General features: G+C 46.8%; 1 protein-coding gene and 1 pseudogene across 1 annotated transcript in view; one reads left to right on the forward strand and one right to left on the reverse strand.

Moving 5' to 3' along the window:
- The window catches only part of CHMP4B (charged multivesicular body protein 4B), a 41,574-nt gene that overhangs the window by 17,676 nt on the left and 10,574 nt on the right, over positions 1-13,324 (reverse strand). The window lies entirely within an intron of this gene.
- On the forward strand, positions 2,815-3,725 carry LOC109448504 (RWD domain-containing protein 1 pseudogene; annotated as a pseudogene).

Genomic DNA, 13,324 nt, shown 5'->3' on the forward strand with positions numbered 1-13,324 from the left:
GCTCTTAGCTGGGCTTACTCGAGGTGACCAGGTTCTTGGCTGGGACAGAGGGAAGCACAGCCTGCCCGTGGTTTCCGTTCCCAGGCTGGGATGAAATGTTTCTTTTCCGATTGGCTTTTTTCCCTCTACTTCCAACTGAATCCATGCCAACGAGAGCCCCCTTCTGCCTGAGCAAGCATGAGAGATGAGAGTGCCCTGGCAACTGAGATGAGAGCAGAGGTCTGGGAGCTGGGGTCGTTTGTGGGGAAGTGGGGAGGGGGAAAATGCCAGCAGAAAAAGACTTTCCATGGTTTTTCCAAAGCAAGAGGGAAAACCAAACCAGCCCTTTCTCCTCTTAGAATCAGAGACGTGATGAGGGGCTTGTAAGACAAATCACCCTCCTTGCCCAAATGGCAGCAAGGGACAAGAGAGCCATGGGAAACTGATACTTTTCTGGAAAAAGTCTTGCCTTGGTCTCCCCCAAATGGGGCACAGACTTCAGATTCCTGGAACCCTATCGCATATCTATTTTCACACGGCCTATAGTCTGACTAGAATGTGAGCTCCTGGAGGGAGGGACTGTCTCATCTCAGTATCCTCGGTATACAGTAGGTGCTCAGAGGGATGGTTGGCTGGACAAACACACTCTTGAATAGTAAATCTGACCTTGTTTGTACAGAGGAGAAAACTAAGGCCCAGGGAGGTACAGGTACTGAGTAGGTGCTCAGTAAACCCTTGCTGAATGAAAGCATGGTAGAGTGGTGGACCTCAGTCTCTAGTCCCTCCCCATAAGCCCTGCTGGGGCTGGGAAAGAATGGATGAGCAGGAGCGTGAACTCCACCAGGGAGGAGAAAAGTACACGGGCAATTGTTTTCCTGAGGACTGACCCACTCAGACCCCAGGCCTAGGCAAATAGACCCTGCCTCCCTGGTCATAGGGTGGAATAGTCTTGTGATCCAAACTGGGCTTCCAAGAGCCTCCTCGATTATGGTGATTGGTTTAGTCATGAGCACATGACCCAAGCAGCCAATCAGATTCCTCCTCTGGGATTTTCCTAACAATGCTAGAAGAGAAATGGGGGTAAAAGGAAGTAGAGACTCCTCCCAGGCCAGGATCCAAAGCTGTAAGTCAGAGCAGCTGGCAGTCATGCCCCAGGCTCATGGGGAAATCAGTAAGGATGAGTCAACATTCAGAGACCAGCTCCACCCTGCTCTCTTTCCCAGTCATGTGAGTCAGTAAGTTCCCCTTCCGCAAGGCAGGCCTGTAAGAGCCGGCATTCTGTCATCAGCAACTAAAGACAAAACTGGGCAATTCAAGGAATGAGGTAGAACAGAAAAAGAGCAGAGGAGAGAATCTGGAGGAGGGACCCTCAACATAGGGTCCATGAATCCCTAACACAACATGCAAAATTTCACATGTACTATAACATGTAGTTTTCTGAGGAAACAACACTTCCTGGATTTATAAAAGGGAATGATCCCCTAAAGAGAAAAATGAGGGAGCTAGAGACATTCCCAAAGCCAGGGCCTCGTGATAAAGATCTGTCAGGAGTTCTTGACTGGTCCACCCAGTTCTGTAGGTCGTTTCCTATTAATTCCTTACTAATTCCACCTCCCAGCCCTGCTGCCCCAGCTTCCTTTATGCCTTTCCCACTGCAACAGCCTCTGCACAGATCTTCCTCCCCTCGAAGATAACAGAACTGGTATTTTCTTCTAGCTACTCTCTGCCTTCGGCAACTTTTGTGCTTCGTTGCTTACCCCAAGTTCTGAGTTAGGGTGACCATATGTCCTGGTTTTCCTGGGACAGTCCCAGAGTAATTATGCTGTACCGGAGTAATTATGGCACCCCCTTTCACTCTCAAGTGTCCTGATTTGAATGATATAAGGTCATCCTACTGAAGCAGGGCCTGGCTGGCACCCCCACAGTAGAGGCCGCTCCTTGTTCCCCGCCTCACCTTTACTTGACCTACCTATAGCTTAACAATAGATCAACGCCCTGTGGCTTGAGCTCAGAATGTCCCCTGTCCCACCCAGTTCCCTGCTTATTGATCACAATCTCTATGGTCTAGCATTCTTTCCAGGCTAATCCCATCATTGTTCCCAGGTTGCTGGCTCCACCAGAGAGAATCATGTGGCCACAGGGAAGGCTCCGTGCAGATCCCCGGAACCCTCATGTAGCCCAGGAACGCCCAGATTTCCCTTGAAATCCAATCTGAGAATGTTAAGGCAGTTTTGGGCCGTCTCAGACCACTGGTGCTCTGATAACAAACACTTATTCTGTGGCCCAGCTCCTATGGCGATCTTTTGGCTGAGTGGCGCAGGCAGCACGAGCCCCGGACTCATTTGGCCTCCAGCTTCACTACCACCCAGGAATCATGAGAACCTGCCTCTCTCCTTTTCTCCCCAGCCACAGATCCTGTCCCTTGCTGGTGAGATACATACAGCAAAGATCTCAGGGCAAAGGGCAAACATCTCAAGAGGACAGGGCCACCTTTTGGCCCTCTGAGCACCAAGGCAGTCAGTAAGAACAAGCAGCTTATGAAAGATGGCAGAAAGGGAGCCAAGAAGAAAGTGGTTAACCCATTTGCTAAGACAGGTTGGTATGATGTGAAAGCACCAGCTATGTTCAATATAAGAAATATTGGAAAAATACTAGTCACGAGAACTCAAGGAAGCAAAATTGCACGTGATGGTCTCAAGGGTCATGTTTTTTTGAAGTGAGCCTAGCTGATCTGCAGAACGATGAAACTGCATTTAGAAAATTCAAGCTAAAGCCTGGCCTGGCTTTAGGCCCCGGGCCTCCCAGTTGAGGACTCTGCACCTGTGCCCCCTCGGCCACTGCCCGCTGTCCCACTGCAGCCGTGGTCTTTTCTACAGCGCGCCGCCTGGGTGTCTGGGCAATCCCTGGGCAGCAGACAAGGGCCACAATGACAGATCACCCCAAGGAGCAGCGCAACGAGCTGGAGGCTCCAGAGTCCATCTATCCCCGCATAGTATCACCAGAAAATCCACACGGCTTCACCGTTACTGTGACATCGGAGGCTGGACAAAATGATAAAACTGTCCAGACTACTCTTAAGTTTACATACAGTGAAAAACACCCAGATGAAGGCCCCTTTTATGAACTATTCCCCCAGGAAAATCTGGAAGATAATGATGTCTCAGGCATTTTAAAATTATTAGCCTTACAGGAGGAAGAAAACCTTGGTATGGTGATGACCTTTAGTTTAGTGACAGCTGTGCAAGAAAAATTAAATGAAATAGTAGATCAAACAAAAACTAGAAGAGAAGAAAAGAAAAAAGAAGCCAAAAAGCAATAATTTCATTGCACTCCTGTTACAACTGAGAATTTCTTAAGTTGGAAGGCCAAGTTTGATGCAGAACTCTTAGAAATTAAAAAGAAACAAATGAAAGAAGAAGTAGGAAAAAATAATTAAGTGGGAAACAGCTATTTGAAACAGATCATAATTTTGCCACATCTGAGATCCCATTCTTGGAGGACGCTGGAAACAGTGTGGAAGTAGATGAGTCTTTGTGCCAAGAAATGGATGACTTGGAGCTAGAGGATGGTGGGGACAATCCCGACCACAATCCTGCTGAGCCAGAGTGATTTGACAGACTAATGGACTGTCCCTGTCTGCAGAGGCGCGACTGCCACAGCACCTGTGGCTATGCTGAGAGGGTGTTGATTTTCCTTTCTTCTTTTTTTTCTAAGAAAAAAAAATTTTCAGGAGAATATTCTTCTAATAGCTTTCATCATTGAACTTAATAAACTGACCTTAAAAATTTCAAGAAAGGAAAAAAGGAAGGAAGGAAGGAAGGAAGGGCTAATTACTGAGGGTGTTCAAGGCAAACGCTGCCTGACTAATTTCCGTGGCCTGGATCTTACCCAGGACAAAAATGCTCCATGGTCAAAAAATGGAAGACTGCCATTGAAACTCATGTTGATGTCAAGACTACCAAAGTTATTTGCTTTGTCTATTCTGTGTTGGTTTTACTAAGAAACATTACCAATCAAGATTCGGAAGACCTCTTATGCTCAGCATCAATAGGTCCACCAAATCCAAATGACCCAAGAGGTGCAGAAAAATGACCTGAAAGAAATGGTCAATGAATTGATCCCAGACAGCATTGGAGGACATAGACTCGCCAATCTATTTATCCGCTCTATGATGTCTTTGTTAGAAAAGTAAAAATGTTGAAGAAGCCCAGTGTGAATTGGGAAAACTCATGGTGAAGGTAGCAGTACTGGGAATGCCACTGGGGATGAGACAGGTGTGGAAGTTGAATACACTGCTGGAGATGAGAGCCCCCAGTCCAAGAATCTGTTTAAAATTCAGACTTTTAATGGGGACAAATAAAACCTATTTGTGATGTTAAAGAGAGAGAGAGAGAGAGAGAGAGAGAGAGAGAGAGAGAGAGAGAGAGAGAGAGAACAGGGCCATGTCTTCCCCTATATACACCCTGCCGGTCCACCTAGGCAAGAGAGAAAAGGTGGGGGTTGTGTGCACTTGCGCGCTTGCACACGCATGCAGCACACACACATAGTACACACAAACACACCCACTTTCCCATCTTTGGGAGAACTTGCCTCTTATTTCTATACTTACCCTCCCTGTCTAAGGAGCCAGGCAGTTAACTCCCACCTCCTCTCCCATAGCCTTTGCCACCTGTCCCAGTTCTGGCAAACCTGGATCAAGGTTGGAACATGGCAAGCAACTTCAGCCTCTCCATTCTCAGGGGCTGAAAAGGCCTCTCGTCCCACAGATGGTCAGCCTAAGCCACAGCTCTTAGCTCTTCAGCATCCAGAGGGAGGGCCCCTCCAGCAGCTGGAACAATCAGGACCCAGGAGTAAGAGAACCGTCCAGGGCAGGGCCCTGAGTGGTCAGCTGGGAATGTGTTCCTGGGGGCAAGGGAACTGTGCTGGGTGCTTGCTCACAAGGTTGTGGGTTGGGCTGTGGGGGCGGGGGAGGGGGAAAGGAGAGGGAAGAGAGAGAGTATGTGGGCTCAGGTGGCGGTTGCCTCCTCTAGTCCCTTCTCTACTTGTCACCAGTGGTTTTTCTAAACACAGACCTTAACATTCCACGCCCCTGCCCAGAAAACCCTACAGTGGTTTTATTCTCTGCAGCCTCTTCAGACTTCCGGTTCTTCACAAATGCCTTTCTCACTCTTCACCTGGCTTGCTCCCCCTGGTCTTGCAGGGCTGTCCGGGCAGCAGTTTCTCAGCCACCCTGCTCCCCCAGGCTGGGCTTGGACCCTTCTTCTGCATGCTTTTGCACCACCCCTTGCTGAAGAGTGCCTCAAAGCACTAATGCTGTACTGCCGCTGACACCCACCCCTTAGACAGCAGTGACCCTCCCAGGGACAGTCCGAGGCACAGATGAGGTGTCCAAGCCCACGTTTGAACGAAGGAGGAGGAAACCATGCCTGAAGCCTGGAGCCTGGTCAATCACTCTGCTTCAGCCAGTGGTTTTTGAGCTTCTCAGGTGCTGGTCTTCACTACCGTGGGAGACTATTTCCTGAAAGAAGGGGATCATTTTGCATCTACTTTGGAAATGGCCTTTCCCCCTCCTACCAACCAGAGCCATATGGCTTTATTAGTAAGGAAAACAAAACAAAACGAAAAAACTTGTTTCTCACAGATGAAAAAAGTTCAGAAAAGTCCTTCTTGGCTCTGTTTTCACAGTAAGACAGAAAAATTCTGTTTTAAACTATTGGATCAAAGGCAGCAGAGAAATTCAGGCCAAAATTAACTCATAGCAGAACTGTGAGCTTATGGGTCTTATGAGTCTCAAAACCCAAGAGAGAAGAGAAGTCAGCTGCTAAGAGCCTGGGGGCCAAAGAAGGGGAGGAAGCCCTCTTGGTTTTGCTTTCCTCCATACTGGCTGTGTTCTCTCCTGCTTCCCAGAAGAGAAGGTAAGACTGAGCAAATACTACAGACACGGACTTTCAGCTGGGCTCTCCAAGTACCCAACATGGTCTGAGAATGCAAAGAGCTGGCTGAGGAAGGACTGAAAGGCCATAATTTGGCCCCTTTCTTGTATTTACAGACAGTGAAAGGAATGGAGAAAATTCTGAATCTACATAAATAAATACACCCTCTCCTCTCCCCGCGAGAGGCAGCCTCCTGCCTCCAAGCTGCTCTCTCAGTTCTCACTCTCACTTCGATGCCAGGCACAATCCCTGATGGGTTGTGAGCCTTCGACAGAGGCCAACAAGCACCAGTTTCTGTGTTCCCAGCAACACCTAGCACAGAGCCCTGCACTGCTGGCGTTCGGGAAACATACTCGTATACTGAATGAGTCACAGAAGGATACTATAATGGCTTCTGAGATTCTTAAAGGAACCAGAGTAAACACAACTGCTCTCTTCTCAAGTCCTGAGTTACTACTATAAAAATCATCAAGACTGCTGGAGTGCTTGGAATGTTCTGTTATCTTGATCTGGGTGGTAGTTGTGTGGGTATAGATATTTGTAAAACTTCACTAAGCTGTACACTTAAGACTTGTCTGCACCTTGATAAAAAAGAAAAAAAAAATCAAGAATCACCAAAAATTGCTATTGATATACCAACTCTTTCCTAGGTCTCTTTATAGATTTCCTAATCCTCCCGGCCCTATATAAAAGGTTAAAAGTGGGAATTATTCTGAGCCCTTGTACGGGCGGCACTGAGACGCAGGAAAAAGACAGTCTGGTTACAGAGTCAGGAATGTAGCAACAACAAGACCTGGGGTGTGTGATCCTCCCCCCAGGCTGTGCCAGCCCACCAAACCACCAACAGCCAGTTATAACTCGAAAGAAAACAACTCCCTAAAATAGCAACTGTTTGCTCCATCTCTCCCGGTCAGCTGGCTTTCTGAATGGCAACTTTAATTTTATTTTCAAAACCATTCTGGCAGGGCTGGGAACCTGCCACCAGTGTCTGCTGAGAAGCAATGAGGCAGCAAAACTCACTGGAATGAGGAGGTAAAAGTCATGGGTTCTACTCCCAGGTTTGCCTTCATGAGCTGTGTCATTTTTAACAGGTCACCTAACCTCTCTGGGCCTGGGATTTCCCTCTGTACGGGCAAGAGGAGCTCTAACGGTTATGAGATTTTTCAGAGCTGCTTAGGAGACGGGAATGTACTGTGAACGTTTAATAAAATGGAGAGAACTGTTTTAATGGGCACTAGCAGGGACTTACGGTTTTAAAGACCTTGATTTAGAACCAGGTAGGTAAATATTCCTAAGAGGGATAGTCCACATTCCTAAGAGGCTTAGCTGCTCATGGTGGCACCAGGATCTACACTAAGCACACACGGTCTTTACAGAGAAGGCTGCTGCTCTCCCCAAGACTCCCAGCATCCTCTTCAATCACCATCCTAAAGAGCAGATTTAATTAAAATGACTAGAGTCAGACCAGCCCTTAGCAGCTGGTTCCTTTCTCCATTCCCCTCACACAGAAGACAAATTGCCTGTGGCCCAAAAGTGGATTTGTGAAGAGGTCCTGCCACAAGGAAGCACCCCCAGTGTGCTTAACTGGTCCCTGCTGGGTTTTTGTCCAGCAGAGCTTGAGCCTGCTCAGGACCAGCTCCTGTGGCTCTGATTTGCCATAAGGCTGGCAGTCAAGTCAGAGGCCGGCTACTAATGCAAACCAGGCTCAGACGCCAGGACGCATGTCCGCCAGCATCTGTGTCGCTTGCCTGGACGCAGGCTCAGGGGAGCAGCTAAAAATTATTCTTCAGCTCTCACCTCTGAACAGGGGAATCCAAATGGAAAAATGTCCAGCGCCTTCTACAAAACAGTCTATGGCTGCCCTTAGCTTTTACAATGAGCAGAAATGTACCAAGCTACTACCAGACAAAATGATGCAGAGCTGGTCCATCTTTTTATGCAACACAACTGCTTGGAGCAACTCCTGGTTCTCGAGGTTTACTGTACAGTGGCACTTGTTGACTCAGAGCATGTTACAGCAGAAAGGAATCTCAGCGTTCATTTAATCCATCCTCCTCATTTTAGTGTTGAGAAAACAAGGCCCAGAGTTGGGAAGACCCAAAGATACCAGGCGACAGAGTCGGAACTGGAACCAGGGCGCAGTGTCTCGTAAGTCCTAGGGCTCTGCTTGACCATTGGGGTGATGGAGGGAGCACCTAGAGAACAGGAAAGCTAACAGGAAGCTGGGAGCCCAAGAAAAGATGGGGTGGGGGGTTCATTTTCAGATTTTTGTGACTAAGAAAGCAGAGTCCAAGCTGAACTTAAATGTATGGCCACAGAAACAGAGGTCCTGCCGTCAGCCAAGGGAAGTAACTAGCTCTTTCTCTAGGATTGAAGATAAACATAAAGGGACGATTAAATCTCAAAGATCACAACTAATTGAGTGAGCCAGCCAGGCAGCTGGGAGTGAAACTCACACTATGAGGCAGCCAAGGACCTGATTAATAAATAAGGCTGGACCAAGCTCATTTAAATCGGGAAGATTTGCAAGCTTCGCTTTGGCGTGTAACCCGAGATACTCTCATGTGGAGAAAAGGTGCTATTCTGCCCCTACCCAGCTGCCCAGGATGTGCTGGGCTTCTGGCTTCAGATAAAGCAGGAGAACCAGGAAGAAGTAACGAGAGAAAAGGGTGGTGACCCATGGGTCCTCCCTTATAAGGGAACAGCCCCTCTACCCACCTCATTCCCACAGGCAGTAATGGGTAGAAGCCTACTAACGGGAAACTTCACCAGGGTGCTGCAGGAAGACGGCTGCTGGTCCCCAGCAAACTGTTCTCTAGAGACAGGAAGTGTTCGTTTGGCACATGCCGGCCCGGTGGCTCAGACAGTTAGAGCTCCATGCTCCTAACTCCAAAGGCTGCCGGTTCGATTCCCACATGGGCCAGTGGGCTCTCAACCCCAAGGCTGCCAGTTCAATTCCTCGAGTCCCACAAGGGATGGTGGGCAGCGCCCCCTGCAACCGAGACTGAACACGGCACCTTGAGCTGAGCTGCTGCTGAGCTCCTGGATGGCTCAATTGGTTGGAGAGCATCCTCTCAACTACAAGGTTGCCAGTTCGACTCCCACAAGGGATGGTGGGCTGCGCCCCCTGCAACTAGAAACAGGAACTGGAGCTGAGCTGCGCCCTCCACAACTAAGACTGAAAGGACAACAACTTGAAGCTGAACGGCACCCTCCACAACTAAGACTGAAAGGACAACAACTTGACTTGGAAAAAAGTCCTGGAAGTACACACTGTTCCCCAATAAAGTCCTGTACCCCGTCCCCAATTAAAAAAAATATATTTAAATTCAACCTGCCACAGATTCCTCAGCTTGGTACCCAGAGTCTCCTCTGAGAAGACAGCCTACCTTTCCAACGCTCACTCCAAATGAGCCACCACTACTCCTCACCCCCCCGCCCAGGCTCCCCCACCCCTCCCACATACACAATCTCAGTACCTTGGCTCCCACAAAGCCCCTGGCTGGACTGGCCCTACCACATCCTCTGTCCCAAATCCTGTTCATCTGTGTCCCATCACCTGTGCCCCATACAGTCCCCTCACAGGGAGTCTTCCACAGTGGGCACTGAAAATGCTGGCCGAATTGGGAGGAACAATCTAACAACCTTCCTCCTTTTCCCACCATCATCTGTCAGAAACAAACAGCCCCATCCTGGAAGCCAACGAGGGTCCCAACTTCTAAACTTGAGAGTAGCCAGCTCTGTTTCACGGACCATCTGCGTGGCCTGGCCTCTCTGCCTCTTACCTCTGAAATAAGAGTAATAGTTCTTGTCAGAGAAGCTGAATGCTTTGAGAGGAGAGGCTCTGGAAATACAGATTCTTAAGTTCAAGGCCATTATTTTAAACTCCCCTTAGGTCCATGCACCATTTACCAACTAATGCTAGGAACTCAAAGCTTGTTTTCAGCCCAAACGACTCTTCCTTTATCACGAATGCCCAAGTGTATAGCTGTTGAGAGAGCTGCACTGAGGACTCTAGGTAGCTTGTTGGCTTTTTACTTTCATGGGGTGTGGAGACAGTTCATGGTTTCACGAAAAACCCAGAGTTTTCAGGCCCACTGTTCTCTCAAATCTCATGTTGTCAACTGGTTCCCAACCTGAGGACTGTGAGCCCATCCACAGGGTTCACAGTTATCACTCCATTGCTGGGTGTGGTCACCCAGCATTGCCTGTGTACTACAGGACAAACACATGTCACACAATAAGAAAAACTACCACGTGACCACCTCCCACCATGTGTATCAAACACAGTCCTAGGATAGAGACACAAATAGTGCGTACTCAATAAATATTGGCTGAAAGAAATTATTTATCTTCTCAATTAATGGGTACTAAAACTAAAACTCTTATTACATGGCCATCTCTGATATTTTTTGGAATTATTATAGAAAAAGGACCTTCTACGAAGACTGAGAACCTCTGGGTTGAAGAGAAAGCGTACTGGCTGGGACGGATTCAGGTCTGGGTCCCAGTTCTAGCCAGACTCCCAAAAAGTAGAGCCCGGAGGCCCTGAGCCGTCTGTATACCTTGGTTTACTCAGCAGAACAAGAAAAAGGGAGGATTAAAAGTCCTCTCCTCCCCCAGGTCCTTCCAGCTCTACAAGTTAAGACCTTTCACCCTTAGGCCAGCCTCTGAAGCTCTAGAGCTGCACCTGGCGTCTTCACCAGCCCTAGAACAGTGGTTCTCAACCATAGGAGCTCTTGTCCCCCAGGGGACAATTAGCAGTGTTTGGAGACATTTTTGGCTGTCACACTGGAGGGGAGGGCAGGGTGCTATGGCTATCTAGTGAGTAGCGGCCAAGGGTGCTGCTAAACTAAACATCCTGCAATGCCCAGGGAGGGCAGTCCCCCGCAACAAGCAACAAACATCATCCGTCCAAACTGTCAATGGTGCCGAGGCTGAGAAACACTGCTCTAGAGGCCACTGAGAAGGCTAGCTTCTCATGGGAAAAGAAATGGAAACCAGACTGAGAAATACACAATGCTAATGCACCGTGTTCCCCCGAAAAGAAGACCTAGCCGGACCATCAGCTCTAATGCGTCTTTTGGAGCAAAAATTAATATAAGACCCGGTCTTATATTATACCTGGTATTATACTATATTATATATATTATACTATGTTATATTATATTATATATTATACTCGGTCTTATATTATAGCAAAATAAGACTGGATCTTATATTAATTTTTACTCCAAAAGACGCATTAGAGCTGATGGTCCGGCGAGGTCTTATTTGGGGGGAAACACGGTAGTAGCACACTGAATAAATGAATACAGTGAATAAAGTTTCTCTTCAAACCTCTGCAGAGAATAGCAGCCAGGATACACCCATGCACAAGTCTTATCTTTGCTTTTTTTTTACAATTATCAGGTCTTATGAGAGTTACAAACAAGGAACTTACAGTTTCTGCTTATGCAAATAGTAAAGAAACCACTTCTCAGTTTATTAGCCCCTACTTCTTTTCATGGGAAGAGAACTGTAAAGTAAATTTATAGTAATTATCAGAATAAGCTGTATTTTAAACTTAGTAGTCTAAAGCTATTTTATGGGTAACCTAAGTTAAATATTTATGTTTTTATGTACCCCCAAAGGGGCTTCTGATTCAAATAAAGTGCTTTTTAAAAGTATTGCATGTATTTCCATGTTCCTGTTTTTCTTTCTCAAAAGCTTTTCCTATTAATTCAAAGTTTTAAGGACTCCTACATTTTGAGTTTGCTTCTGTTCTAACATTCTAGTACTCTCCAAAATAACTACTTGATAAAATAGATTCAAGCAGTACACACACATACTCCACTATATATCCTATACTCTGAATTCTGAATGCTTCTAGAACAGATCACTGTACCCTGATTATATCTGTTTACTCGTCTGTCATTCTGGCCAGATTGTGAAAATCTCAGAGACAACCGACCTATCATCTGCATTTACCCAGTAAACTAGGCCAGTATCTGGCACACAGCTCACGTTAATATACACTTACCAAACTGGCTCATGAATGAAACAAAAGTTTCTAGCTACCGTATTTTGCCATGTCTAATGTGCACTATTTTGTCTAAATTTGTGAGGGAAAAATGAGGCACATTATACATGGGTAGTACTAATTTCGTATCTATATAAACGTTTTTAATTCTTTCATTTATGCTTGTAAGTTAAAAGTGTAACTTTAGCAATAACGATATCCATGTGCAAAATAATACCCTGAAATATGATAATCGGTTTTGGTGAACTTACAACAAACTTGCAACAATGAAGAATTCTTAGCCTTCTATGATGCATAAATATCCTAAATTTGTTACTGGTACATAAAATTTCTTGTACCTGGTATCTGTTCTTGTGTTTTGTAATTATTTGTTACATAAAATTTCTTGTGCGATAATATGCTAAAAAATAAATGCTAAAATTCCTTTATAATATGAAAAACAAGTATGTAAACAAATATATGTAAACAAATAAAAATCTAAATTAAAAAATTAAAACAAAAGACTTTTTCCCCTGAAAGTTTGGGCCTAAAATGTGGGTGCGCATTATACATGGGAGTGCATTATACATGACAAAATACGGTACCTTCTTTTAAAATGGACCATCTGAATTGAAATGCAAATATCTATCTATGCAGCACAAAGACCAAAGAGATTTGGGATCTCAGTATCACAGTCCTTAAACAGTGCACAATATCCAAATCCATTTCAAAACCCCTGGTTTCCTTTTCTCAAATACACTGCTCCTTACACAACCCAACTAGATGAAAGCAAACGTTCTTTTGCAACTTCCCGCTGTAACTCTAGACTCAGGTGAGGTCACACACCAAACATGAGTGCACCCACACGCAACCCGCAACCCACACCCCCACCCCGTAGCTGCCTACTCCTTTATTTCTTTATTCCCCCCGCTTTGTCCGCATCTCACCACTCCAGTTCAAGCCGCTGTTTCTCAGTCTAGTTGTGTAGGACACAGCTCCCTGGCCCATGCTGGTATGATGAGCCTTGTGCTCCGCGCCCCCACCAGGCAGCCGGTCATCGGTCGTTGGCCACTCACAGCAGCACACGGTAGCCCACAGCAGCCCGTGGCAGCCCACAGCAGCTCCCGCCAACCTCCAGCTGCTCAGGGAGAGCCCCTGTTCACAATCTTAGCTGTAGAGGGCGCAGCTCGCTGGCGCATGTGGGAATTGAACCAGCGACCTTGGCTCCTACCACCTGAGCCACCTTGCCAGCCCCTGCCTACTCCTTTAAGGACTAACGCAAAAGATCACATTGTCACCCCAAACCCTAAACTGTGGCAGCTGCTCCCTTCTTCAAATCCCACCAAGCTCCATTTAGGGTGCTCCAATGGGTGGCACTTACAGCCGACTTGGACTTGAGTTACTCCTGTCC

Source organism: Rhinolophus sinicus, chromosome 13 (assembly GCF_057876585.1).
Source record: "Rhinolophus sinicus isolate RSI-liver-muscle chromosome 13, RSI-T2T, whole genome shotgun sequence".
Lineage (NCBI taxonomy): Eukaryota > Metazoa > Chordata > Mammalia > Chiroptera > Rhinolophidae > Rhinolophus > Rhinolophus sinicus.